The 26,180-nt window shown below is 41.2% G+C and overlaps 1 protein-coding gene and 1 long non-coding RNA gene across 2 annotated transcripts in view; one reads left to right on the top strand and one right to left on the bottom strand.

Moving 5' to 3' along the window:
- ikzf4 (IKAROS family zinc finger 4) overlaps window positions 1-25,796 on the bottom strand; it is a 146,048-nt gene extending 120,252 nt beyond the window's left edge. Inside the window, exons 1-2 of the mRNA XM_048618934.1 lie at window positions 25,627-25,796; window positions 25,197-25,327 (exon numbers count right to left, since the gene is read on the bottom strand). The gene's annotated coding sequence lies outside the window, so the exon portion shown is untranslated. The remainder of the gene's footprint in view (window positions 1-25,196; window positions 25,328-25,626) is intronic.
- LOC125487432 lies at window positions 25,253-25,634 on the top strand. The gene is made up of 2 exons (XR_007265894.1): window positions 25,253-25,317; window positions 25,402-25,634. It is a non-coding gene; the product is annotated as an uncharacterized LOC125487432 (long non-coding RNA).
- Window positions 25,797-26,180: the final 384 nt, after the last annotated feature.

The raw sequence follows: 26,180 nt of genomic DNA, 5'->3' as shown, positions 1-26,180 counted from the left end.
TTTACTCACATTGCAAAGGAACAGTCAAGCACTGGATGACACTGGCTACATCATTTTTCCATGCAGTTCCATTATGTAGCAAAATCTAATGGATCAAATCCCTTCCCATGTTCTCCTATTGTAATCAAATTCCAAAAAGAACCAAAATGCCTCCATTTACTCAATTTCTAAGCACATTCCAATGGACCAAGTGCTTCTATGCACCTCCATTATAAATGGATTCCAATGGGTTAACCAGTTCCAATCATTCCCCTGGTGAGTGATTTCCATTGGATTAAACGCCTTCAAATTTACTTTTATTATCAAGAATTCTGAATCCAAACAAAGTATTCCCGATTACTTGTATCCGTGTGCTTGTAGTGCAGAACACCAGTTGTCTCTCAAAACATTAAACACCTTTTTAAAAGAAACAAACAGGGAAAATAATAAAAATCAATGCAGCTGCATATTACAATTAACATGAAAATATTTGCATGAAGTGCGGTGCACATAATATAAACTGGTTTTGAAAAAAATCTTGAAATTGGCTATCCGATCAAGGCCAGTGCAGGGGAGCGAGACAGCCCAAAATACAAGATAAGAAGTTGATTCAGAAAAGGTAGTTAGGTGATTCCATACTTTGGATTTAAAAGCATGTTAGTTGCAGCAAGATAATAAAGATTAAGGGAGATTAAGGAACCAGAGTTTTAAAGGTCCCGAGAGAAAAAAAAAAAGAGTCATTGAGTAAGCTACAAATCTGGATTAGGACTTCAGCAAGAAGTACTGTCCCAAGGAACTAAGAGGCAAGAGAAGGAAAGTTACAGGAAAAACTGGAGCAGATGCTTTTCTCAAAAGTAGTAAGTAAAATTCTGCAGCCAAATCTCAATTTATTCCTTTTTGTCATTGACAAAAACTGGAAGACCAATCACAATAATGTGATAAATATAAAAATAATTCACACTGAATGCAATTTACTTTTTTCAACTCACCATCTTTAGATTTGACTCTGCCATTCCCAAAGGCATCCTGGGGATATCTGATCTACATGAGCATTTATTTGTTAGTGCAGAATTCACATATTGAAAAACAGACATGTTGTTGAAGTCTTTTGTCTGTTTGAACTAAACAAGAAGAGTAGGGGACAAAAGTTTCCTGGTGTATTCTTGATAGCAACACCTTGACTAGAGTTTACTTGCTCACAAACTATGACTCTTATTCTCTGCTCCAAGGAAAGCAATCCCAGTCTATCCAATTAAAATGAAACAAAACAGCAGATGCTGGAAATCCAAAACAAAAACAAAAAAAAAAAACAGAAATTGGGGGCTGGAGAAACTCAGCAGGTCTGGCACCATGTGTGGAGAGAAAACAAGATTTAATGCTTTGAGTCCAGTGACCAGACGTGTCAAATTTCAGTAGCAATTTCTGTTTTTGTCTCAGTCTGTCCAAAGTCTCTTCATAACTCAAACTCCCTAGCCCAAGCAACATCCTGGTCCACCTCCCCTGCACTGGAGAGGGTGCAATCACATCCCTCCTTCAGTGTGGATTCCAGAACGGCACATAATACTCTAACTGTGGCCTAACCAACATTTTATGCAGTTCCAGCATCACCTTCCTGCCCTTAAATTCTATGCTTTGGCTAATAAGAAGGCACGTGGTATATTCGCTTTTAACCATTTCATCTACCTGTTCTGCTCACTTAAGGAACTATTGGACATGCACACTAAGGTCCTTCTGATCCTCAGTGCTTTCCAGGGTCCTACCATTTCATCATACATTCCCTTGCTTGGTTTGTCCTGCCCAAGGACATCATCTCACACTTATCTGTATTGAATTCCATTTGCCACTGATTAGCCCATCTGACCATCCTGTCTATATCCTCCTGTAATCGAAGGCTATCCTCTTCACTATTTACCACCCCACCTATTTTTGGTATCATTCACTAACTTACTGATCACCATCTCACATTCAAGTCTAAATCATTTATCTATAAATGCAAACAGCAAGGGCCCCTACACATCCCTTCAGAGCCACACTAGACACTACTCCCACCAGCATTTCCTGACCTTTGGTATTCCTAATCTCCACCCACTGTTCACCCAAGCCAAGGTCCTTTCTCACTAGTGTCTTTACATCATGCCTAACTATCAAGGCTACCTCTTTTTTAAAAAAACCATTTTGAAGACAGAATGGAAATCACCTGGAACACTTATTTCCTAATATTGGTCACCTTGCAATCATATCCACTTTTTTTTTAAAACCTTATTTGCTGATGCTCTAATACCATTAAACACTCAGTTCCTGCCTGTCCCATACTGCTACACTTTTCTATTGCCTTAATGTTTCGAAATCTCCCTCAACCCGAATCCTCCCAGCCCATCTTCCCACCCCCAAACCAACTTTAAAAGCCCTATCCCACAGTCATAATTCTGTGATTCAACAGGACACTGATTCCAGTCGGGTTTAAGGGGACCCCATTCCAAAAGGGCCAGCTCCCCAAGCACTAGTGCCAGCATACCACAAACCAAAAGCTCTCCCTCCCATACCATTCTTTGAGATACCCGTTTAATTCTAATTTGCTTGACCACGTGCCAATTGGCACATCCAGAGATAAATCATTTTGAGGTTCTGTTAATTTGTACCCAAACTCCTCAAAAGCACAATGGCATACCTAGCACTACCCACATTGTTGATTCCTATAGAGCCATGACTGTTGGATCCTCACCCTCGCATTCCAAGTTCATCGCCAATTATGAGATGTCGTCTTTAATCCTGGCACCAGGTAGATAACACAAGCTTCAGAACTGCTGATCGCAGCTCCAATGAACAATGCCTATCCTCCTGACTTACAGCCATAATTCTTCTCGCTTACCTCATTTGCACTGCATCCAGCACCGTACTGCTAAAATTAGTTTGCTCATCTATTCCGGAGTCCTTGTTCTCATTCACATAGGTAGCAAGTACCTTGTACCTGTTGGTGTGTTAAGAGCCAAAGGTTCCTCTATTGCTACATGGATCCGCTATACCTGCTTGACTCTCAGGTCATATGCTCCGGTCCCTTATCATTAGCCAACATGAAATTCGACATAACCCACATCTTGTGGAACTAAATACCCATTCATTCCTCGCCTTACTTGTCCTGTATTGCATCCAGCTCGGCAACTGAGTCAAAGATGCTCAAGCTGTCGATACTTAATGGAAATACGGTTATTTAGGACTGCAATGCCTTCCACAAACTCCCACATGTGTGGGTCACATCGCATTATTTCATCTTGCCATGTCTGTCTAGCCGATTCACTAATTGGAAAGTCAGTTCCCTAGCTTGGAGACTAAACAAGAACACTCAGCGTTCCTGGAGGTTTAAAAAAAAAAGGATTAAAAAGCAGCACCTTCTTCCACCTCTGCACCAAGTTCTCAACTCTAAGCAATAGAAAACACTACTTACATAGGAAAGCCAATGACTCACTCAAGCTACACTGCTCGTAGACACTTATTTGAGCAACCACTTTCAGTTGACTGACATTGCCTTTTACAGTTTTAACATTATAAATCAGAACCTGTTCATTTAAATTACAGCCGAGAAACACTGAGCAAAAAGAGATCTCTCTTTCACCAAATTTCCGACTTAGCTCTCCGTTCACTCATTAATATTACTGTATATTAAAAGGCTTTTTACAGGAAAACATAATACATTGGGGTTTGGATGATCTAAAACAAAAAAAAATTCACATCTCACCTGAATCACTGTCAGGAACAAGTGGATGAAGGCTAGGTGCTGAAAAAGGAAATTGAGTGGGACAGAAAAAGCGCATAAGCGAAACCATGAACATTTCTCAGCAGGCTGGTTTCAGTGACATTGGCTGATGTCACGTCACATGATACCCTTGCAGCTAAAGAAACTCAAGAAATATAAAGCAATGGGAGGACAAAAAAAACCTCTTCCACCCCCAAATTGCAGCAACTAAGCCAAGAAACAAAAAAAAAACAACAAAATCCAGTACCTCAGAAGTAGCAGTTCTTTGCAAACTTAAGTGTCAACAAAATAGGTAACCACAGCATGCTAGAGCCAAACTTCACACTGTGGTTGATATGCACATTTTCTAGCCAGACTCGGAAACAATTAGAAACAAAAATCTTACCCGACATTCTGCACCCCAGCCTTGGGGTACAGCAGAAAATCAGGCAAGATTTTTCAGCGCTATTAAGCGGAGATTGGCTTTGTCAACACAGCGATTATCTTCCTCTACTGCACCATGGGTGTGTCATTTTTACGAGTTAGAGATGTCAAAAAAAAAGGTAGAAAAAGGCTTCACTCTCAACTTATGACAGGCACAAAAATGGGCTGAGGGGTGACTTAAAGTGTACAAAATTATAGAATGGACAAGGAAGCCTTACCTTCCCCAGCAGACAGGTTAATTAACATTGGGCACAGATTTAAGATCACCAGCAGGAGGACTAGAGGGTATCCAAGGAAAAACTTTATTTCCCGCAGAGGGAAGCCTGCGCCTCGAAGTTGCTGCCCAGTTTGCTGGTAGAAGCACAAACTATCAACTCAGTTAAAAGAGGAACTTGAATCTGCACCTTAAGATCTTGCAAGGCTATGGACAGGACTTCTTTCTTTGGCCAGTCAGACACAATAGGCTCAAAAGTTTCTTTGTGCCGTAGCTTTATGGTACACATTCACCACACAATACAATAATTCATTTTATTTTGATATCCACGAATTTCCCCAAAAAGGTTCTATCATAAAGACATAAAGTAACTGAACTACCATGATTATAACAAAAAGTATACAAACTTTTTACTTTGAAGGTGACATCTCGGTGTAGAAATTGTTTGAGCATTATGATCTTTTATACAAAGATCTAAAAGACAAGAAATTTTGGTAGCAATAAACAAAAACTTATGATCAGGATACCATCCTACTGTTGCATCACAATAGTGAAACAACCATACCCCATTTTTCACACTGTCAATGCAGTTTGTCACCCTTCTTTACAATGTTATCACAAGTCCAGTATCATTGTGGAAATCCACAATAAAAAGGGGCCAAGATGCTGGTCAGGTAACTACAATCTGTCACAAGATTCATTGTATTTCAGCAGGGAAAAAAATGTCCGTTATCACACACAGGTGGAGACAAACATGAAAGAGATGATTTGAAACTTTTTTTTTTGTTTGTACATTTCTACAAAAGGTGGAATTGCACTGGAAATCAATTTATAATTCTTGCTGGGCTCTCTCAAGGTGGGCACCGCATCTGTAATAATCATCAACCTAAATCATGAACTCTCTTCTCTTCGCAGTTGCTGCCTGACATTGAGTACTATGAGCACTTTGGCTTTTATTGCCGATTTCCAGCATCGATAGTACTTTGTTTTTGTCATGCCAATATAAACAAATATTGCATTGCTGTGATATACAATATGGTGTTACTAGAACCAAGGGAAAAAGACAACAAAAAGTGTTAGAACTCCAACTGGAACAGTGTGCTGGAAGTCAAGCCCTGTCAAGCCAAAAATTGTTAACAGGTTTCTCTTTATTACTGTTATCTAAAACAAAAACAGACGTTCACAAGCTTGCTTCAATAAAATCAAAAACAACTCATCTATGCAAAACAAACGTAATCTTTAAGCAAGTGGCAAAATTGGTTATCAACTAGGTTACTACACAGTATTAAGCAATATCCCCCTTAATCCTAACACACATGCATTCAAACAGACAGGACAAAACAGCTCTCCATAAGTATTATGGGTGGGAAAATATTAGGAAAACATAGCCTTGTGCTTCCAAGTCCAAACCAAAAGGGAGAGAACGAGTTGACCTCACACACAGTTCCTTCAGTTTCCCATCAGTCCCAAAGTGATAGAAGACCCTCAGACTGAACTGAGTTAGCAGCTCAGAGTTTGAGGGCATCAAAGATCCTGGTTGCTGGAACTTTCAAATGATTCCCAGAAACTATTTGACTGAGATAACACTCAAAAGAAAACCAGCTGAAGAGGGGGAGATGTTTTCCCTCCTGATATATTTCTTCCAAATGCCAACTGCTCCCAAGTCTGTGACAAAACAGAAGCCAAACATCCAGAGACTATTGCTGGGAAATGGTAGCATAGATCCTAGGATCTCTCTCAGGGACACGAAAGCAATATTTTCTTAAAAGCTTTGGTTGGTCTCATTTTCCAGAAGTATTTGCTTTTCTAGTAAACAGCAAATAAGCTACAGTTCTTCTCCACTCTTGACGTTTCATTTAAGAAACCACATGATAAATCTCTCTTCAACCCTGTAATGTCCAAGCAGTTCAATTTTCCTACTGTCATCATTTCTAAATATATGTATTCCTAACAAAATGGAGGGAGACCAAAAGGCATTTCATATCTTATGTGGAATACAGCAATCTGTATACTAATCATTTTTATTCTAAGAATAGCTATTCTCTTAATACTGTCATTCTATAAGCGAGATGCTCTTTGAGAACAGACACAGACATGAGGCTGAATGGCCTCTTTCTGCACTGTAACAATTCTGGTGATCCTGTAAATAACCTCACAGTACATTTTAAAAGAGGTGGTGCCAAGTTCATCAGCAATTATTTCTACACCTCTTAGGAAGCACATTCCTAATTATTCAATATTGTCAAAACAAAAACGCTGAAATCAAATCATCTTCACTCACTATTACATTTATCATCCTTCTTCCAAATCAAGTTGTGACTCCATGCATTAAGGACTCATACAGTTCTCAATTTTGATCAAATCCATGACGGAATTAAATGGTTGGTTTAATTTTAAAGTTTATCACCAAGATAATGATGATATATTGTCAATTCAGTGATAAGGTTCTTATTTTAAAAAAAAATTAAGATGTTATTGAAATATGATTGTTTTTTTAAAATTATTATAACTACTTGAGTAACAGCATTGTGCCTCTTCTTTAAACTTTTAAAATGCTTCTTGTTATTAAGGTTGTTGAATTCCTATTCTAAACCTTAACTGGGTCTCTGGCAGAAAGAGAAGTGCTTTTTTTAAACTGCAAATTTTAATAATTGCCTAAATTAGTCTGAGATACTAACCTCAACATGTAAAAGAAGTCTCGATCAAAGTCATCACAATCACAAAACAGCCAAAACAGCAACTGATTCTGATCTAATTAAGTATTTGAATTTATCAGGACTTGAAAGTTATTTGTTGAGAAGAGTATGGGATGAACACTTCTACTTTGGAAAACACTAGCAAACATTTAATACTGCTACTGCATTTATAATTAGACCAACAAATTCTAGCACCATTTTTCATGCCTACTGGATTCTTTGCCTTGAGATTCATAATATTTACAGCATTTTAGAAAATTACTGCACATGAAATTGGCTGAGCATACTGGGAAAAATAGGTTAAAATGTAGGATCATGAAGGAATAGTGAGTAACATTTAAAGAGATATTTCATTAATTCTCACTGATCGATCAGGAAAAAATACTCCAGGGCTCTTTCTAGTTATTTTAATAACTTTGAGGACACTAAACAGCACATCTGCTGGCATGGATCTTTTCTTTGAAGCTGAACCTGCTTCTGGCCTCTTTTTCATGTCATAAAAACTCAATTCAGTATGCACTTCAATAACGATCTCACCAGGTGGCTTGTCTAGGCACTTAGCTGAAGTCCCATGATATTTTGGGAGTCCTGTTTTGACTTATTACTAAGGCTCAGAAGCTCATTTTCTTTAAAGTCGCCTTCACAGAACTAAACAGAGACTCATCTACTTCTACTTTAGAACCCAAATAATCAGGTTATAAACCTTCATCACAAAGATTATTTTTCTTTTTTTGTTCATGAAATGTGGGCATTGCTGACTATGCCAGCATTTATTATCTATCCCCAATTGCCCAGAAGGCAGTTGAAAGTCAACCACATTGTTGTGGGTCTGGAGTCACACATAGTCCAGACCAGGTAAGGATGGCAGGTCCTTTCCCTGAAAGGACATTAGTGAGCCAGATGGGTTTTTCCTGACAATTGACAATAGATTCATGGTCATCATTAGGCTCTTAATTCCAGATTTTTACTGAATTCTAATTCCACCATCTGCCACAATGTTATTCGAACCCAGGTCCTCCGAAAATTAGAGATAACAAGGTGTAGAGCTGGATGAACACAGCAGGCCAAGCAGCATCAGAGGGGCAGGATTAACTGGGTCTCTAGATTAACAATCCAGCGATAACACCACTAGGCCATTGCCTCCCATCTTGCTCAGTAGCAGGATTGTGTACCAATTACAAGATGCATTGCAGAAATTCACCAAGGTTCCTCCAGATACACCTCTGAAACCCATGACCACCACCATCTAGAAGGGTGACAGCAGCAAATACAGGGGAGCTCCACTATCTGCAAGCTCCCCTCCAGGTCATTCACTATCCTGATTTGGTAATATATTGCCATTACTTCAATGTCGCCGAGTTGAAACCTGGAACTCTCCTCCTAATAGCATTGTTGATCTACCACACCAAAATGCACTGGAATGACTCCAGGAGGCAGTTTACCACACCTGCTCAAGGGCAAATGGGGATGGGCAATAAGTGCTCACAGCCAGAAAGTAACACGAACATCACAAATTAGTTTTTAAAAAGCATGAGTGATTAGAAAAGCAAGTGGAACATTGGTATTTAATTTCAAGAGGAAACTGTACAAAAAAGTAGGGACATTCTGCCATAGTTATACAAGGCCTGGGTGAGATCACATCTGGAGTTTTGGCCTCCTTACTTGAGGGATATAATAGCATTAGATGCAGTTCAGAGAAGGTTCATTTGACTGATACCAGAGATAAAAATAACCATATTATGAGGAAATGTGGAACAAGTTGGACCGATACCCACTGCAAGTTAAAAGAATGAGAGGTGACTTGATTGAAACAGAAAGCCCGAGGGGACTTAACAGAGCCGATGCTTCCCAATGTGGGAAGACTAGAACTAGGGGACAGTTTTAAATTCATGGTCTCACGTTTAAGACAAAGATAAGGAGATATTTTCTCAACCCCACATCCCCTCCGTTAGTGCTTAGTGTTCTCTTCCCCAGAGAGCAGCAGAGGCTCAGTTATCGAATATATGAAAAGCAGAGTTAAATTAATGATCAATATTGATTATGGGTGACAGGCACAAAATTGGAGTTGAGCCCTCAATTTGATCAGCCAGTGTTATACGGAATAGAAGAACAGGCTCAAAGGGCCGAATATTTAGTTTCAGAAGAAAAATCACCGCTACTTCACAAATAGACCCACAGTGGCTCAGTGGTTAGCACTGCTGCCTCACAGCACCAGGAACCTGGGTTCGATTTCACCCTTGGGGTGCTAAGTTGGTGGCATAGTAGACAGTGAAGGTTTTCTAGATTACAAAGGGATCTTGATCAAATTGGTCAATGGGCTGAAAAAGAACATGGCAGATGGAGTTCAACCTGGATAAATGTGAGGTATTGCATTTTGGCACAACAAACAAAGGTAGGGCTTATACAATTAATGGTAGGGCCTTGGGTAGTGTTGGATAACAGAGGGACCTAGGGGTGCAGGTACATAATTCTTTGAAGTTTTCAACACATATAGACAGGGCGGTTAAAAAGGCATTTGGCATGCTTGCCTTCATTGCTCAGACCTTTGACTATAGGAGTTGGGAAGTCATATGGAGGTTGGACAGGAGACTGGTGAGGCCTCCTCTGGAATACTGTGTCCAGTTCTGGTCGCCCAGTTACAGGAAGGATTTTAATCAAGCTGGAGAGGGTTCAGAAGAATGTTGCCAGGTATAGAAGGTTTGAGTTATAAAGAAACTGGGGCTATTTCACTGGAGGGTAGGAGATTGAGAGGCAACCTGATAAGTTTATAAACTTATGAAGGTATTGGTAGAGTTAATGGTAGTTGTCTTTTCCCTAGGATGGGGGATTTCAAGACTAGGGGACAATTTTTTTTTTTTTTTAAGGTGACAGGAGAGGAGAGAAGATTAAAAAAGAAAGACACGAGGCAACTTTTAATAAAAAAAAGAGAAAACAGAGGCTGGTTCACGTAGAATGAACTGCATGAGGAAGTGGTGGATGCAGGTACAATTACAACATTAAAAGACAATTGGACAGATACATGAATAGGAGAGATTTGGAGGGATATGGGCCAGGAGCTGGCAGGTAGGACTAGTTTAGTTTGGGATTATGTTTGGCATGGACTGGCTGGGCCCAAGGGTCTGTTTCCATGCCCTATGATTCTATAGCTGTCTGTGTGGAGTTTGCACATTCTCCCCATGTCTGTATGGGTTCCCCCCAGTTGCTCCGGTTTCCTCCCACAGTCCAAAAACTTGCAGGTTAAGTGGGTCGGCCATGCTCAATTGCCTATAGTGCCCAGGGATGTGCAGGCTAGGTACATTAGCCATGGGAAATGCAGAGTTACGGTCGGAGGATGGGTCTGGGTGGGATGGTCTTCGGAGGGTTGGTGAGGACTGGATGGGTCAAATGGCCTGCTTCCACGCTGTAGGAATTCTATGACTTTATGATTCTAAGCATCATCATCACTGTGGATGTCAACTGCGAGATTTATACATTGGTTATTACTTCTTATAAATTTGGGTTTCTGGCTTGTGTTAATAATCAGCTTGCAAGTATTTCTGTAGCTATATAGTGATTTCTTTTAAAACCCAAACAAGTTTGGCTTTAAAGCATATGCATTTTGCGCACTATTAATAGGCTTTTGTTTATTTAGATGGTTTTGTGACCCAGTATGGTAAATAAATAATGGAGCCACAAGATTTTTTTAAAAGAGTTCTGAAACTTGATTTTTTTTTAAGCTCAATGGAAAAGTCTCTAGCTTAGAAAGGAAGACTTTTGACAGAGTGGGGCAGTCCTGTGAAGTCCTTGAAATAGTATGGTGTTGTAGGAAATTGCTCTCAAGAATCAAAAAAGGTTACCCAAGGTGTTGAGATAAAACCCTGAACAGGTTACTTAAAACGGAGTACATTTAAGCAGGTATAGAATAGTTCCTTCCTGGAGCTATCTGCAGTTCCAGCATAAAACTTAAAATCCCTAACCATTCTGTAATATGAAATTACGAAGCTCCACTATTATGTCCTTTATAACAGATGTTAACATTTTCCCAACAACAGTCATTAAGCTAACTGACCTGTTGTTAGCCGCTTTTTGTCCACTTCCATTTTTTGTTAAAAAACATTAGTCTGGCAGTTTTCAATCTTCTGGGACATTTCCAGAAGATAAGGATTCTTGGAATACTTCTAACAGTGCACCTACTCTGTAGCCACTACTTTTAAAGTCATAGGATGCAACCCATTAGGTCCAATGGATTTATCAGTCCTCTCCCAATTAATTTCCCTAGTACATTGTATCTAGTGATCATTCCTATATTCATTTCCTCTGCCCCCCACCACCCCTCCAAAACCAATTCATTCTTTGTTGTGCAGTATATCTACTGTTCGGAGGCCTATAGTCTACTCCCACCAGTGTATTCTTCCTCTTGTTACTTCTTACATCCACAATACCAATTCTGCAACTTCCAATCCTTGATTATTTCTTGCTGTTGTACTTATTCCATCTCATGCTAGAGGTACCCCACCACACTTCCCTTGATTCCTGTCCTTCTGAAGAGTCACATACCTTGGAATAGTTCCCAGCTTTGATCTCTTTGTAACTATGCCTCTGTAATGGCTAGAAGATCATATCTGTGAACATCCATTTGTACTGCTAGCTCATTTCTTTTGTTCCCAGTACTACATGCACTGAACAGCCATTCATTTCGCATTCTCATCCACCTCCGTGAACCTAGTTAAGGCTTTTTTGACAGCTCGTGCAAAATTGGGAAAGCTGTCTCACAGACTAGTTAAATAGCAGCCTGACAGTTACACTCGTGGAATTATACCCTATAGACAATATCCAAGCCATTACCATCACCAGCCCTGGATGTGTTCGTGGGACAGTGGTAGTGTCCCAAAACAGCCCCGTCAAGCCACAGATACAATCCTGGCTCAATGAGCAGCACCTGCTCAGCGGCACCCAGTTTGGATTCCACCAGGGCCACTCAGCTCCTGCCCTCATTATAAACCTGGTTCAAACATGGACAAAATAAGAACTGAATTCCAGAGGGGAGGTGAAAGTAACTGCCCTTGACACCAAGGCCATATTTGACCAAGTGTGGCATCAAGAAGCCTTAGCAAAACTGAGGAGGTCAGTCATCTCAGCTCCAGGGCATCAATGCAAGAGTTCCTCAGGGTAGTATCTTAGGCCCGGCCATCTTCAGCTGTTTTAATGACCTTCCCCCAGTAAGATCAGAGGTGGGCTGTTCACCAATGGCTGCACGACGTTCAGCACCAGAGTGAGAGCTGATCAGCACAGAAACAGACCCTTCGGTCCAACTTGTCCATGTCAACCAGATATTCCAAATAAATCTCGTCCCATTTGCCAGCATTTGGCCCATATCCCTCTCAACCCTTCCTATTCATATACACATTCAGGTACCTTTTAAATGTTGTAATCAAGCTAGCCTCCAACACTTCCTCTGGCAGCTCATTCTATACATTCACGCAGAGGGTGGTGAAAAAGTTGCCCCTCAGGTCCCTTTTAAATCTTTTCCCTCTCTCACCTTAAATTTATGCTCTCAATTTTGGATTCTGCTACCCTAGGGAAAGAGACCTTGGCTGTTTATCCTATCCATGCCCCTCATGATTTTATAAGCCTCTAAAAAAGGTCACCCCTCAGCCTCCAATGCTCCAGGGAAAGTAGCCCCAGCCTATTCAGCCTCTCCCTGTAGCTCAAACCCTCCAACCCCAGCAACATCCTGGTAAATCTTTTCTGCACCCTTTCAAGTTTCACAACATCCTTCCTATGGCAGGAAGATCAAAATTGCATGCAGTATTCCAAAAGTGACTGAACCAGTGTCCTGTACAGCCGCAACAGGACCTCCCAACTCCTGTACTTAATGCACTGACCAATAAAGGCAAGCATACCAAATGCCTTCTTCACTAACCTATCTACCTGCAACTCCACTTTCAAGGAACTACAAGCCTACACTCCAAAGTGTCTTTGTTTAGCAACACTCCCCAAGACCTTACCATTAAGTGTATTAGTCCTGCCCTGATTGGCCTTTCCAAAATGCAGCACCTCACATTTTTCTAAGTTGAACTACATCTGCCGCCCATGATCCCATCTGATCAAGGTCCGGTTGTACTGAAGTAACCTCCTTCACTGTCCACTACACCAAATTTTGGTGTCATCTGCAATCTTACTAACCATACCTCCCATGTTCACATCCAAATAGTTTTATGTAAATGACAAAAAGCAGCGGACCCAACACCAATCCTTGTGGCACACCGCTGGTCACAAGCCTGCAGTCTGAAAAGTAACCCTCCACCACCACCCTCAGACACTGAGGCAGTCCATGTTCAAGTGCAACAAGATCTGGATAATATCCAGGCTGAGGCTGACAAGTGGCAGGAGCATTCACATCACACAAGTGCCAGGCAACGACCATCTCCAATAAGAAACACTCTAATCACTTGACATTCAATGGTGTTGTCATTAGAGAATTCCCCACCATTTGGGGGCGGGAGGTTAACCAAAGGAGCAGAAACAAGAAATACTGCGGCAAATAATTCACCTCCCGACTCCCCAAAGCCTGTCCATCATCTACAAAAGGCACAAGTCAGGAGTGTGATGGAATACTCCTCATTTGCCTGGGTGAGTGCAGCTCCAACGACACTCAAGAAGCTTGACACCATCCAGGACAAAGCAGTCCACTCGACTGGCATCACATCCACAAGCATCCACTTCCTCCACTAATGCTCATTAGCACCAGTGTGTACCATCTAGAGGATGCACTGCAGAAATTCACCAAGGTTCCTTACACAGCACCTTCTAAACCCATGATCACTTCCATCTCGAAAGGCAAGGACAGGAGATGCATGGAACATCATCACCTGCAAGCTCTGATCCAAGCCATTCACCGAGTGCAGTTCCTTCAGTGATGTTGGGTCAAAATCCTGGAATACTCACCTCAACCGCATTGTAGGTCTACATACAGCACATGAACTGCAGTGGCTCAAGGAGGCAGCTCACCACCACTTTAATGGCAACTAGGGACGGGCAATAAATGCTGGCCCAGCCAGTGACACCCACATCCCAAGTGAATATAAAAAAAAAAAATTTACATTACATTCATACTGTAACAGATAAATTTTCAAAACTGAAACCTCTTCGCTACATAAAGTGGGGCAAAACTGGTTCCACTGATGGAAGCACCAAGAACACCATTGTAATGTGATGGGCAAAAGTAGTGATAGTGAAATTACAGTGAATCATTTGGATCTGGAATGCACTGCCCGAGAGTGTGGGGAGAGTCAGATTTGAAAAGGAATTTTTAACAGGAATCTGAGGAGGAAAAAAATTTGCAGGACTAAGAAGAAAAAGTGAAATTTGGTGAATTGATCTTGCAGAAAGCCAGTTGAATTGGGTTCATCTGTGCTATCTTATAAATTCTATGATATATAAATTCTTCATGTCCATAGTTATAATGAAAATTACCCATTTAAACTTGCTACATTGCAATTACACGTCATCGCCTACTCGAGATGCCATAGCAGAGCACTGACAGAATGGTGTAACTACAGTTTGCTTGCTTCCTCATTTTGGCTTTTCCCATATTATAAAGGGTTATCAACCCCATGTATGAACTATCATTTTCGGATTCGGGGAATGGGTTGGAATTAGTGGTTAGGTGTAGAGTTTGTGCTGAATGCTGACAATGAATTTGATATTTCCAATTAGCTAACCATCTTGAATGCACCCAAATTTTCACCAGTATCAAAAGTAATTGTAAAAGCCAAAAAAAAAAAAAAGGGGGAAGCTGCCTTGATGTCATCAGATGATCTTGCAAAGGTGACAGCACGTAGATCGGGAAGAAGGGGGCCAAAGATCGCAGAGGTAGAAAGAGGAGTAATTGATCAAGATTGGCCTATCATAATGATGTCGCCAGACAAAGTGAAATCCAGCAAGAGAAATCCCATTGAAATTTATTCCACAGTGGAGACAGTGCCATAAATGGTAATATAGTGGCTAAGTAACCCAGAGGTCTAGGCCAACTGGTGGAATGTAAATTCCACTAGGAAATTCAGTTGATTAAAATCTAGTCTCAGTAATAGTAACTATAAATTGTCACAAAAGCCCGTTTAGTTCAATAAATGGCCTTTAAAAAAGGACACAGACACGTGACTACAGACGCACAGCAATATGGCCAACACTACATATCCAGGGCAGGGGTAGGTTTACATATTGGCCCTGCCAGCAATGTCCTCATCCCATGAACAAATTTTTCAAAAAGAGTGAACTGCATAAGAGGATTGGAAAAACGACTGCTAGTCAAACTTTTCAAAAGGCTGCAGAGAAGTCAAGCACGGTAAAGAATCACAGACGATGACATTTGTTTATGGCCATTCCATTTCTGTGATAAGACGAAAACTTGATCAGAGCAATTCAAACATTGATTGATTGTAAAATGCAGATACAGATTTGGGAAGCAATACATTCAGAGGCTTTAAAGAGCAGAAAAGGGAGGCTATCTTGATTTTTGAAAACCAAGACTTGATTTGGCTCAGAACAGAGTTTCTCACCTGTTACCCTTCCTATCACAGAGGATTACTTTCTCCTTCACTTCTGCATTCAGCTTTTTAGGCCCCACACTCAAATTCCTCTCCATAAACCCCTCTGCCACTTCACCTCCCAATCAGAGATAATCTTTCAAGCACAAGATCTTACCATTTCCCTCTACCCAGCAATTTGTATGCTGTTTTAAACCAACAGCATCAGGAGTAATTTTTCTACGTTAAAAGCACTACATGAATGCCAGTGATGTTCTTTAAAATCTTATTAAACCTTAAACTTCACTGGAGTTTCTAACTCCCTTGCTTACATATGCAAAGGTCACTGATCTGCTTGCTAAAAAAGATGGGCACAAATAGGGCAGGGCTGCAAAATGTGTTCCAATAGAACCATTTACATAATGAAGTCCCACTGTACAACAGATGCATCGATTTAAGCGCATAACATTTCTCTGCCAACCGGTTACGTTTGGATCAGGAATTTCACTTAAAATTAAAAGATGAATAGCTTGCAAGTCTGTGCTTGATAGCTCATTTAATCATTTAACAATTCAAACAAACAAAAACAAAAACAGCACAAAAAAAAAGGATCAGGCTTCTCAAATGTTTCTGGGTAAAGTGTAATAGTGCAGAGTTTTCAGAAGCAGAAAACGTTTTCTGGAAGGGCTGGGGGAGGAAAACATGTTATGCATGGATGAAGAGTTCTATACAATGGGAATGAATTGGAAATGCTTTGGATCACTGGAATTCTATACAATGAGAGCACAAGGCAAGTGCTTTGCTCCACTGGATTTGTACGCTTTGATTAAGTTTCACTGAAGTCAACTGTATGCCATTAGTACAATAAAACATTCAAAAACTAGTAAAAATCCACTAAGAGGTGGGTTTTTGAAAAAAAGTGCTTTGTACCATTGTTTTTGGCACTTGGGCAGTCTACCAACTATATTATCATTTGGAAAACCAGTTTTCATTTGTTTCCTCTAAAAGGAATCAAGAAAATAAAAAAAGTGAAAGAACTGAAAAATGTTGGAAATACTCAACGGATTGAGTAGTAGTGGAGAAATGTAGGGTTACCATTTCAGATCAAGCAGTAGCGGAGAAATGTAGTACAATGATTAGAATGAGGTCAGCCAGGTGGACCGCACAGAACGAGTTCCCTGATGGGGCTGTTAACCTAATCCAAAATCAGGGAGCCCTGGCTGAAAGATATAAACAGGAGTGTCAGAGGTGCTGTTCACTCAGCGTTGGTCTGAGGGAGCTGGATCAGCGTCAAGGATCATCCACGTGTAAATAAAGGGTGGCTTGGTGACAGGAAACTGGCTTCTGTGGAGTTACTTCGTGTAGGATTGATATTTCAGGTCAAAAATTACCTTTATGGTTGAAGCTTGGGGAAAAAAAAAAAAAAATTGGACAGAGACAGGACTGTAATCTTCTCCCTCCTTCGGAAATCCTAAGGCATAAAAGAACGACTTGCCTGCACTCCTGTTTGCTGGTTTGAGATGGCTACTCAGACCAACATGCAATCTGACTCTGCCACCTGAGGGGCAGCTGATGATTGACGAGTTGGGGACATGTTTGTGCGCTCACAGATTCCTCATATCTGCATGCTCCCGAAGTCTCTTGATGTGTTTGGTGCCCACCCAAATGAACCTTCTCCATTTTGGTAGGTCAAATGTCAGGGACTCCCACGCACCAGTAGTGATGTTTGACCTCCTCAGGGTTGCTTTAAGGTCATCATGAAAACATGGTCACTGTCCTGCTGGGGCCAGGTTCCAAGTAGAACAGTTGTCTTGGGGATTTGGCATCAAGCATATAACCATGCCTCCCACCTTTTCTCAGTCAGAGACACTGGAGGCAATGAGATATTTTGTTGTCTGTCTGCCTTCATCAAGGGGAGGTCCCTGAGATATATGAGCAATGGCCCACATTTTCCTGGGTCTCAAATGGTGCTCTGAATTGACTGAAGGAAGGATGATGTGGAACGCGATTGGAAGACCACTTTAGTTCACCAAGAATTTAGTCGAAGTCCCATTTTCTCAAAAGGTTTGGAGAAGCAGCTGACAGTGAGCTGAAGCCTAGTTTCTAAGCAAACATGCATTCAAGCATCATCCACACGCTGAAGTTCAATAACCTCTGTCAGAATGACTCATTTTTAAGATTGGACAGTGTCCCATCTGTTCTGTAGATTCCCTCCAGCAAACTGGCCACAGGCATAGTGCAGTATTGCAGCAAGGAAAAGGAGAAGAGGGTTAGTATGACAACACAGCCTTGTTTGACTCAATGGTTCAGTTGGCGAGGATCACTACTTGCATGTCACCACAAAGTAGGCTGACGGTGACAAATTTCCAAGGCAGCCAAACCTTTGCTGACTCTACCAACAAAGGCTTTTGAGGTGAAAAAAGGCCACATAACAAGGTCAGTGCTGCACCTTGCACATTTTTAAAAAATTTGCAGCAGTGAAGACCACATCAGTTTAAAAAAAAACAAATTAAGAACTAAGTAATTAAAATACAGATGCTGGGCCAGGCGGTGTGTTGTAACTGAATGATGTGGGAGCTGGTGGACCCCATCGTGGTTCGTAGTGACCACATCTATAGCAAGTGTTGGATGCTTGAGGAACTCCAGCTCAGTTGATAAGCTGAAGTCTGAGCTTCAAATACCGTGACATCAGGGAGGGGAAAGATTTATCTGGACACAGCTTCCTGAAGCAACCACACCCTTTAGAATATACTACCTCAAAATTCTCTGTGGTCAGGGTCAGGAGGGTGCAACTACCAGGAGGGTGTAGAGATCCAGGAAGTAGTACTCCAGAAGCCTCAGCCCTTGAGCTTGTTAGACAAGTTTGGAGATTCTTGCGCCGTGTGGATGAGAGTGGAGGCTGTAGGGAGGATGAGCAAACTGACCATAGCACCAATGGTACAGGGAGCCATTCAAGAAGGAGTGTTAGAAAACAGAAATATTGTTGTACTTGGGGATAATATAGTCAGGGGAATAGATACAGTTCTATCTGGCCAGGATCAAGAGTCCCCAAGGCTGCGTTGCCTGCCTATTGCCTGGGTTCTGGATCTCTCATCTGGGCTGCAGAGGAACTTGGAGTGGGAGGGGAAGATCCAGTTGTCATGGTCTACGTAGGTACCAATGATGTAGGTAGAAAGGAGGAAAGAGGAGAGGTTCTGCTGAGGGAATATGAGCAGCTAGGGACTAAGTTAAAAGTCAGAACTGAAAAAGGTGATGACCTCTGGATTACTGCCTGAGCCATGAGAAAGTTGACAAAAGGGTCAACAAGATCAAAGAGAGAGAGGTAAAACACATGGCTCAAAAGACCGGTGCGAGAGAAACAGGTTTGCAGGACATTGGCACCAGTACCAGGGAAGGCAGAATCTGTTCAAATTGAATTGGATCCACCCGAATTATGCTGGAACTACAGTCCTGGTGAATTGCATAAATCAGATTGAAACGTACACAGAGAGGCCTGGATAGAGTGGGACTTGAAGAGGTTTCTACACATAGAAGAGACTAGATCCAGAGGGCACTGCCTCAGAGTGAAGGGATGGCACTGTAGAACCGAGATGAGGAGGAATTTCTTTAGTCAGAGGGTGGTTAATCTGCGGAACTAATTGCTGCAGAGGCCAAGTCATTGAGTGCATTTAAGATAAAGATTAATAAAGGGGATCATGGGTTATAGGGAGAAGACAGAAGAACGAGGTTGAGAAGCTCATCAGCCGTGATCGAATGGCAACACAGATTTGATGGGCTGAATGGCCCAAGTGTGCTCCTATATCTTATGGTGGCATATTTTGATGGAATAAAAACAAACAAACACTTTCAACTCAGGAAGTAGCTCTACAGTCACCAGAAGGGGACAACTGTGGAGGAACCTTAGAGGTCATGCTGTCTTCCACAGGGAAGAAGACTGCTCTTTGGTCACTGCAATTAAACTTGGTCTCCCCTTCTTGAACAATCATAATCATAGGCCTGAGATCCAATGGCATCTACTCCCCTTTCCAGAGGAGGGATAGGAATGAATTCCAGCCATATTTCAGAAATTCAGCAGTGATTTGATTTTCTCCACTAGCTTTGGTTATTTCATGTCACTATAATAGTGTTTTAGCAAATATACTATCAAAACACAAGAACAGAGACAGACAGCAAAGAAGGTGACAAAAGTTTCAAAAATCAGGCCAGGAAGGAGAGAATGTTGAGTTTTGTTTTTAATTCACTTGTAGGATGTGGGCATCGCTGGCTGGGCCAGCATTTATTGATTGTCCCTAGTTACCCCTGAGAAGGGGGTGGTGAGCTGCCTTCTTAAACCACTGCAGTCCACCTGCTGTAGGTTGACCCACAATGCCCTTGGGAAGGGAATTCCAAGATTTTGGCCCAGCAACAGTGAAAAGAATATATATTTCCAAGTCAGGACAGTGAGCAGTTTGGAGGGGATCTTGCAGATGGTGGCATTCCCATGTATCTGCAGCCGTGTCCTTCTAGACGGAAGTGGTCATGGGTTTGGAAGGTGCTGTCAAAGGATCTTTGGTGAATTTCTGCATTGCATCTTGGAAGTAGTTCATACTGCTGCTACTGAGCATCAGTGGCAGAATGAGTGGATATGCTGCCAATCAAGCAGGCTTTGTCCTGGGTAGTGCCAAGCTTAGTTTTCTTGGAGCTGCACTCATCCAAGCAAGTGGAGTTTTCCATCAGTCCTGACTTGTGCTTTGCAGGTGGACAGGTTTTAGGGAGTCAGGAGGTGAATTACTCGCTGCTGCATTCCTAGCCTCAGACCTGCTCTTGTAGCTACTGTGTTTCTGGCAAGTCCAGTTGAGTTTCCAGTCAATGATAACCCCAAGGATGTGGATAGTGGGGAATTCAGTGATGGTAACACTACTGACTGTCAAGAGATGGTGATTAGATTGTCTCGTATTGGTGCTGGTCTTGGCATAGCATTTGTAGTGTGGATGTTACTTGCCACTTTGTCAGCCGAAACCTCGATGACATCCAGTAACGCTTCAGTATCAGAGGAGTCACAAACAGTGCTGAACATTGCTCAGAGGATTGCGCATCCCCACTTCTGACTTTGTGATTGAGGGAAGGTCATTGATGACACAGCCGAGGACAGTTGGCCTAGGACGTTACCCTAACTCCTGTAGGGTTGTCCTGGAGTTGAGATAACTGACCAACAACTACAACCATCCTCCTCTGCACCAGCTATGACTCCAACCAAGCATTTATAGAAGTGTCAGTGAATCAAACAGAACAAAAAGCAAATATTTCAGACGTTGTAAAGTCTGAAAATAAAGTTTTGTTGAAAGTACTCAAGAACAACATTTCAAGTCAATGACTTTTAAAAGAAAGTATTTAACATTCTGCAGATCAAGTTAAGATGAGGCAATTAATAGCTCAAAAACACTGCCTATATTAAGTTTTAAGTTTAAGCAGTAAGTTTTAATAATGATTAAAAAGTTTTCTTTTCTAGTTGCAGAAACAAATACAGTATATTCAAAAGTGTATCTGGACAGAATTTTTTCCAGTCTAAATTCCTAAAGACATATTTACTGTGACAATTGCCCATGTAAACTTACCACAGTAATTATGCCTCACCACCAAAGGAAATGCTGCAGTGTAGCAACAGGAGACTGGAGCTACAGCATTACAAAACTTATCAAGATGTGGTCAGAGATGGTTGATGGGATAAATAAATGTTAAAATATATACACCTTTAAAACAGGTGTGCACCCAGGTGAAATTAGCCTCCCCAACACACCCAACCTAATCCTACTTCACATGATGAATACATGTGGCTTCAATTTACAGATTAATAACATACATCAAATTAACCACAGCAACAGAAACCATTAGAAAATAATTTGTTGGCAGCAAGTTAGAGTTCAATGCAACATGTACACCTCACAGTACCAATCCAATACAGGTACATATGCTAATTAAACAGTTTATGTAACATTCACATAATCCTGCAGTAAATCTGGACTAAAAAGTCAATGAAATGGTGTGCGCTCCCCTTGGCAATAGGGATATCAATGTGACATATAGTCAGATTATTGCTCCTACACTCAATGCAGTCAACTAGCTGTGGTACTGGTTTGGGTGCAAGTGTAAAACTGCTCAGCCCTATAAGTAAACTAAGCAGAAACCAACCTTAACCACACCTGGGATAATCCTTCCCTTCATCACTGCCAAACTTGAACAATTACTCTCAACCCTAATATATGAAAAAACTATTTTTTTTTCCCCCCCCCCCCCCAAAAAAACAAACAAACAAAAAAAAAAAAAACGCTTAGATATGAGCATCAGTCAAGACCATCAGTAATTGCCCTTGAGAAGTTGGTGTTCAGGTGCCTTCTTTGCAGTCCATCTGGTGTAGGTAATCTCAAAGTGATGTTAGGGAAGGAGTTCCAGGATTTTGACACAGCAGCAGTGAAGGAATGACGATTTAGTTTCAAGTCAGGAAGGTGAGAGACTTTTTTAAAAAAAGGGTTAGAATTTATTTTCCATCCTGAATTACTCTTCAGTGGTTAGTAAGACCAAGGGTTACATGCAACCAGACCAGGTAAAGATGGCAGAACTCCTTCCCTCAAGACCATCAGTAAACTAGTTGGATTTTTTATAACAACAGATGGTCAGAGACAGAGACCATTTTCAATTTAAATTCAGCTAGTTGCTATAGTAGGATTTGAAACCATGTCCCCAGAACGTTAGTCTGGGCCTTAAGATTACGAATCCAGTGATATTACGATTAGTTCGCCATCTCCCCAGGTTGGGGAGGGCTTTGCAAGTGTGCTCCCATGTACCTGCTGCCTTTATTTTTCTACGTTACTATTTTCAGGTTTACAAAATGCATACAAAGAAATCTCGGAGTTGTTGCAGTGCATTGTGTAGATGCTGGATACTGTGAATTGGTGGAGGAAGTGAACATTTAAAGGCATCAAATGGGTGACAGATCAAGGTGGCCAGTTTGTGCTGGATTTTTTTCCTAAGCTGCTCTTGCACTATTCTCAAGCCAGCCCAGTTATGTTTCTGGTCAATGGTCACTGCTTCTCCCCACCCCCACCCAACCAGGATCTCAACGATGGTAATACTATTTAACTTAAAACAAGAGGAGTTTACATTCTCTTTTGTTGAAAAAGTCATTCCCTCGCATTTGTATGGTATGCGAATGTTGATTACCATTTCTCAGCCCAAGCCCAAATGTCATCCAAGTCTTGATGACTGCAGCTATAGACAGCTTTGGTATTTGACAAGCTAGGGATAACACTGAACATTGTGCAAGCATCAGCAAAATCCCCACATCTTAGCTCATGATGGAGGGAAGGTCCACCGGTGAAGCAGAGGAGGATGGTTGAGCCTAGGACACAACCCTGAAAGAACTTTTGTAACAGTATCCTGGAACATAGATGATCAGCCTTCAACTACTATCTTCCAACTAATAGAGTATTCAACTACCTCCCACCAATTCCCATTGATTTAAATGTTGCCAAGGATCCTTGATGCCACATGTAGTCATTGGTGAACAAGTATCATTAGATAGCACTGATGACAAGACCTTCCAGAACTTTTCTCATGATCATGATGAGTTCAATGGTGTGTAAATTGGCCAAACTGCATTTGTTCTGCTTTTTGCAGACAGGCATACCTGTGCAATTTTCCATATTGTTGTCAGGTAGATACACGTCCTGTAGTTGTGCTGGAACTGCTTGGCTAGTGATGCAACCAGTTCTGAATCAAGTCTTCAGTACTATAGTCAGGATGTTGCCAAGGCTGATAATATTTGCTGTATCCCATACTTTCAGCCATTTGATATTACATCTGTATACGGTGCATGTGATGCATATCAGAAAGTAATCAATTTACTTAGTAAAGAAGCAAAATACTTCAGGAACAAGATGAAACATTACACATCCAGGTTTCCAAAAATGACAGTGAAATTTGCCAATACTTAAAGACAGATCTTACAACATACCAATACAAGAGAAAGTTTAGGGGCATAACCCAAATGCTCGCTGAAGCATTGTATCAGGTCATGTCAAATTGTTGAGTCTCAGGTCATTGTTTCTACACAGTAGCTTACTGAAGCATTGCACTTTTTTTCCCCCAAAATTCCTGAAAGCAGCTGTAAAGAATATTACATCTAGCACCACGTTAACACCTTCCCTATAGTTAGGGAATATATAATAGGCATTTATTTTGAACCTAAAGAGGACCTTTTCAAGTATACCAGCAACCTTACTTTGTTCAAATATTCGTAACCGATACATTTCTGATCTCCCAGGCATGAGGAGGCTGGAAGAACACAACAAGCCAGGACTGAAGAAGGACTATACCCGAAACGTTGACTGCTCCTTTCCTCCAGATGCTGCTTGGTTTGTGGGTGTTCTTCCAGCATCTGCAGTTTTTTTTGTCTCTAGTAGGAGGCAAGCGCACTGGGGCTTTGACAAGGGAAAGTCATTTAACAGTCAGAAGACAAATCAGCTTGTATTTGTTTCTACAGTCAATACTGAATTATATCGTGGCCCTGGCAGAGTCTGGAAGTCTTATTACCTAGGCAAGAGTTCATGATGTAAATAGGTGGACCATTTTTTTTTAAAACCTAATACTTGATGAACTCTTATACTCACAACTCAACTGTTTAATCACATAAAACTGAGGGTTTAAGAGACAATAATTTGCAATGAAGGGGCCTGCCTCAGTCACTACCTGATAATCGCAGTCACAACTGACAGAATATGCTTAAAGTTCATTCTCACTATTTCTATTATTGCAAGCTACAATAACAGTACTTAAGTAATATTCAATTATCAAAATAATAGTCATTAGGCAAGCATAGCCATATTTCTGGAAAATACAGTTAGGACTGAATTCATAATCTCATTACTTCTACTTAAAAATTATAGGACTGCAATGTCATTGTTTCTCACTACTGTAACTGCATACAAATGCTGGATATATAATGCAGTTGCAATATGCAAGGCACATCTTCACACAATGTATTCAGAATTATCCTGGATATTTGGGGGATTTATCTTTTAAACTGGTGTGACCCATACCTACAATCGCATACTTTTGTTCATATTTTGCAGATAATGCTATCACTATTTAAGATGTGGGTGTATAATCGCTCATGTTGCATTTACGTATTACATTCCCCAGTCCAATTCGGACTCCGTTCTACAATGGATTTTAAAAATTGAATTCCAATAGGCGAAGAATGTGGTGTCACACAAAGGCCTGATTCCAGACATCTTGAATACGGGGGAAAACAAAATACATGCGTGAAGCATCAAACACCACAAATAGCTTCACCAGATGGATTTTAGATGCACTTTGAACAAAGACAGTGGAATAAACAGAGATCACACTGTAGCTGACTTTAACTTCTCGGGAGGTTGGGGGGGGGGGGGGGGGAGAAGAGGAGAGAGAGAGAGAATCTTCATGACTAACAGCACACCTGCAACACTCAACAGCTATAGGACATCAGCAGTCTTCTCAGGGGATTCCCTAGCTGCAATACAACACCTTTAATCCCACTTGAGCCAAATCCTCACTTTCTACCAAATTAGATTCACATTCCCTTGATTAAGAACCTATTGCAAACTCACACTTAACTGCGCCAACCGTCCCGCCCCTTGGATGATCGATAGCGTGGCCGTCCAATCAGTGAGCGCAAATTCCCCAGAGGCACCAATGATCACGAAGGAGAGGCGAAACTTCCGGTAGCAGGTGCGGTTGACTGAGAAAAGGAGACAAACGTCTCGAAAAGCGGGGAGCTTTAACATTGCATTTCTCGTTTTATTTTTTTTGCAGCAAAAACATGGAAAAACAAAGCAAACAAAGTTTGCTGAATTTGTTCCCGAAGCAGGTAGATTTGCAAAACGAACACTCCACCCCCCCTCCCCAGAAAATAATAGTGAATAAATGTTAGGCCGCGGGTTCGTTCGCTTGACAGCGCGACGCGGACCGACATTTTATGTACCGTTTGATTTCGTGTTTAAACATTCGCTTCAGAACTGAATAAAAGCCAGTTTTTACCTCAAAAATTAGCGTTTATAGTTACAGCAGCATTAACCCCGCTCGGCTTCGAGCGATTGAATTCCAGTCAGCGAACAACTTCCGCCATAACTTCCGAGCAACAGGGAAGCGAGCAGAACGACAAAAAAAGATTCATAACACTACCAGAGCGGGTAGCCAAACTCCACCGCATCAATCCATACCGGGAACAAGGGCAACAAGCAGATCGCTGATATACTGATCGATATAGACACCAACGCCAGCGATTGGAAGCTTGGAGGAAATCACACTGAATCTAGTCTGATTTAGAAAGACAGTGACAAATCAATTTTTTTTGCAAAAAGAATTCGCAGCAACCGTCCATTCCTATTAACTGAATCATTCAAGTGAACACATTAAATCCTTTACCAAGTTTTACAGGCCAGTTGTCAAATAAAACGCAAAATTAATTGTATTCAGATATGTGTGTATAGTATTGGAAAGCGACAATGCAGTGACTTACACCATTAACCAAAATGTGGATAACATGGAATTTATTTTAAAGCAAAAACAAGATAGTAATTTGTGATCTTTCA

The sequence above is a fragment of the Rhincodon typus genome, chromosome 41, assembly GCF_021869965.1.
Source record: "Rhincodon typus isolate 14 chromosome 41, sRhiTyp1.1, whole genome shotgun sequence".
In the NCBI taxonomy this organism is placed as follows: Eukaryota; Metazoa; Chordata; class Chondrichthyes; order Orectolobiformes; family Rhincodontidae; genus Rhincodon; species Rhincodon typus.
The sequence above is the reverse complement of the archived record's forward strand: the minus strand, read 5'-3'. Positions and strand labels throughout refer to the sequence as shown.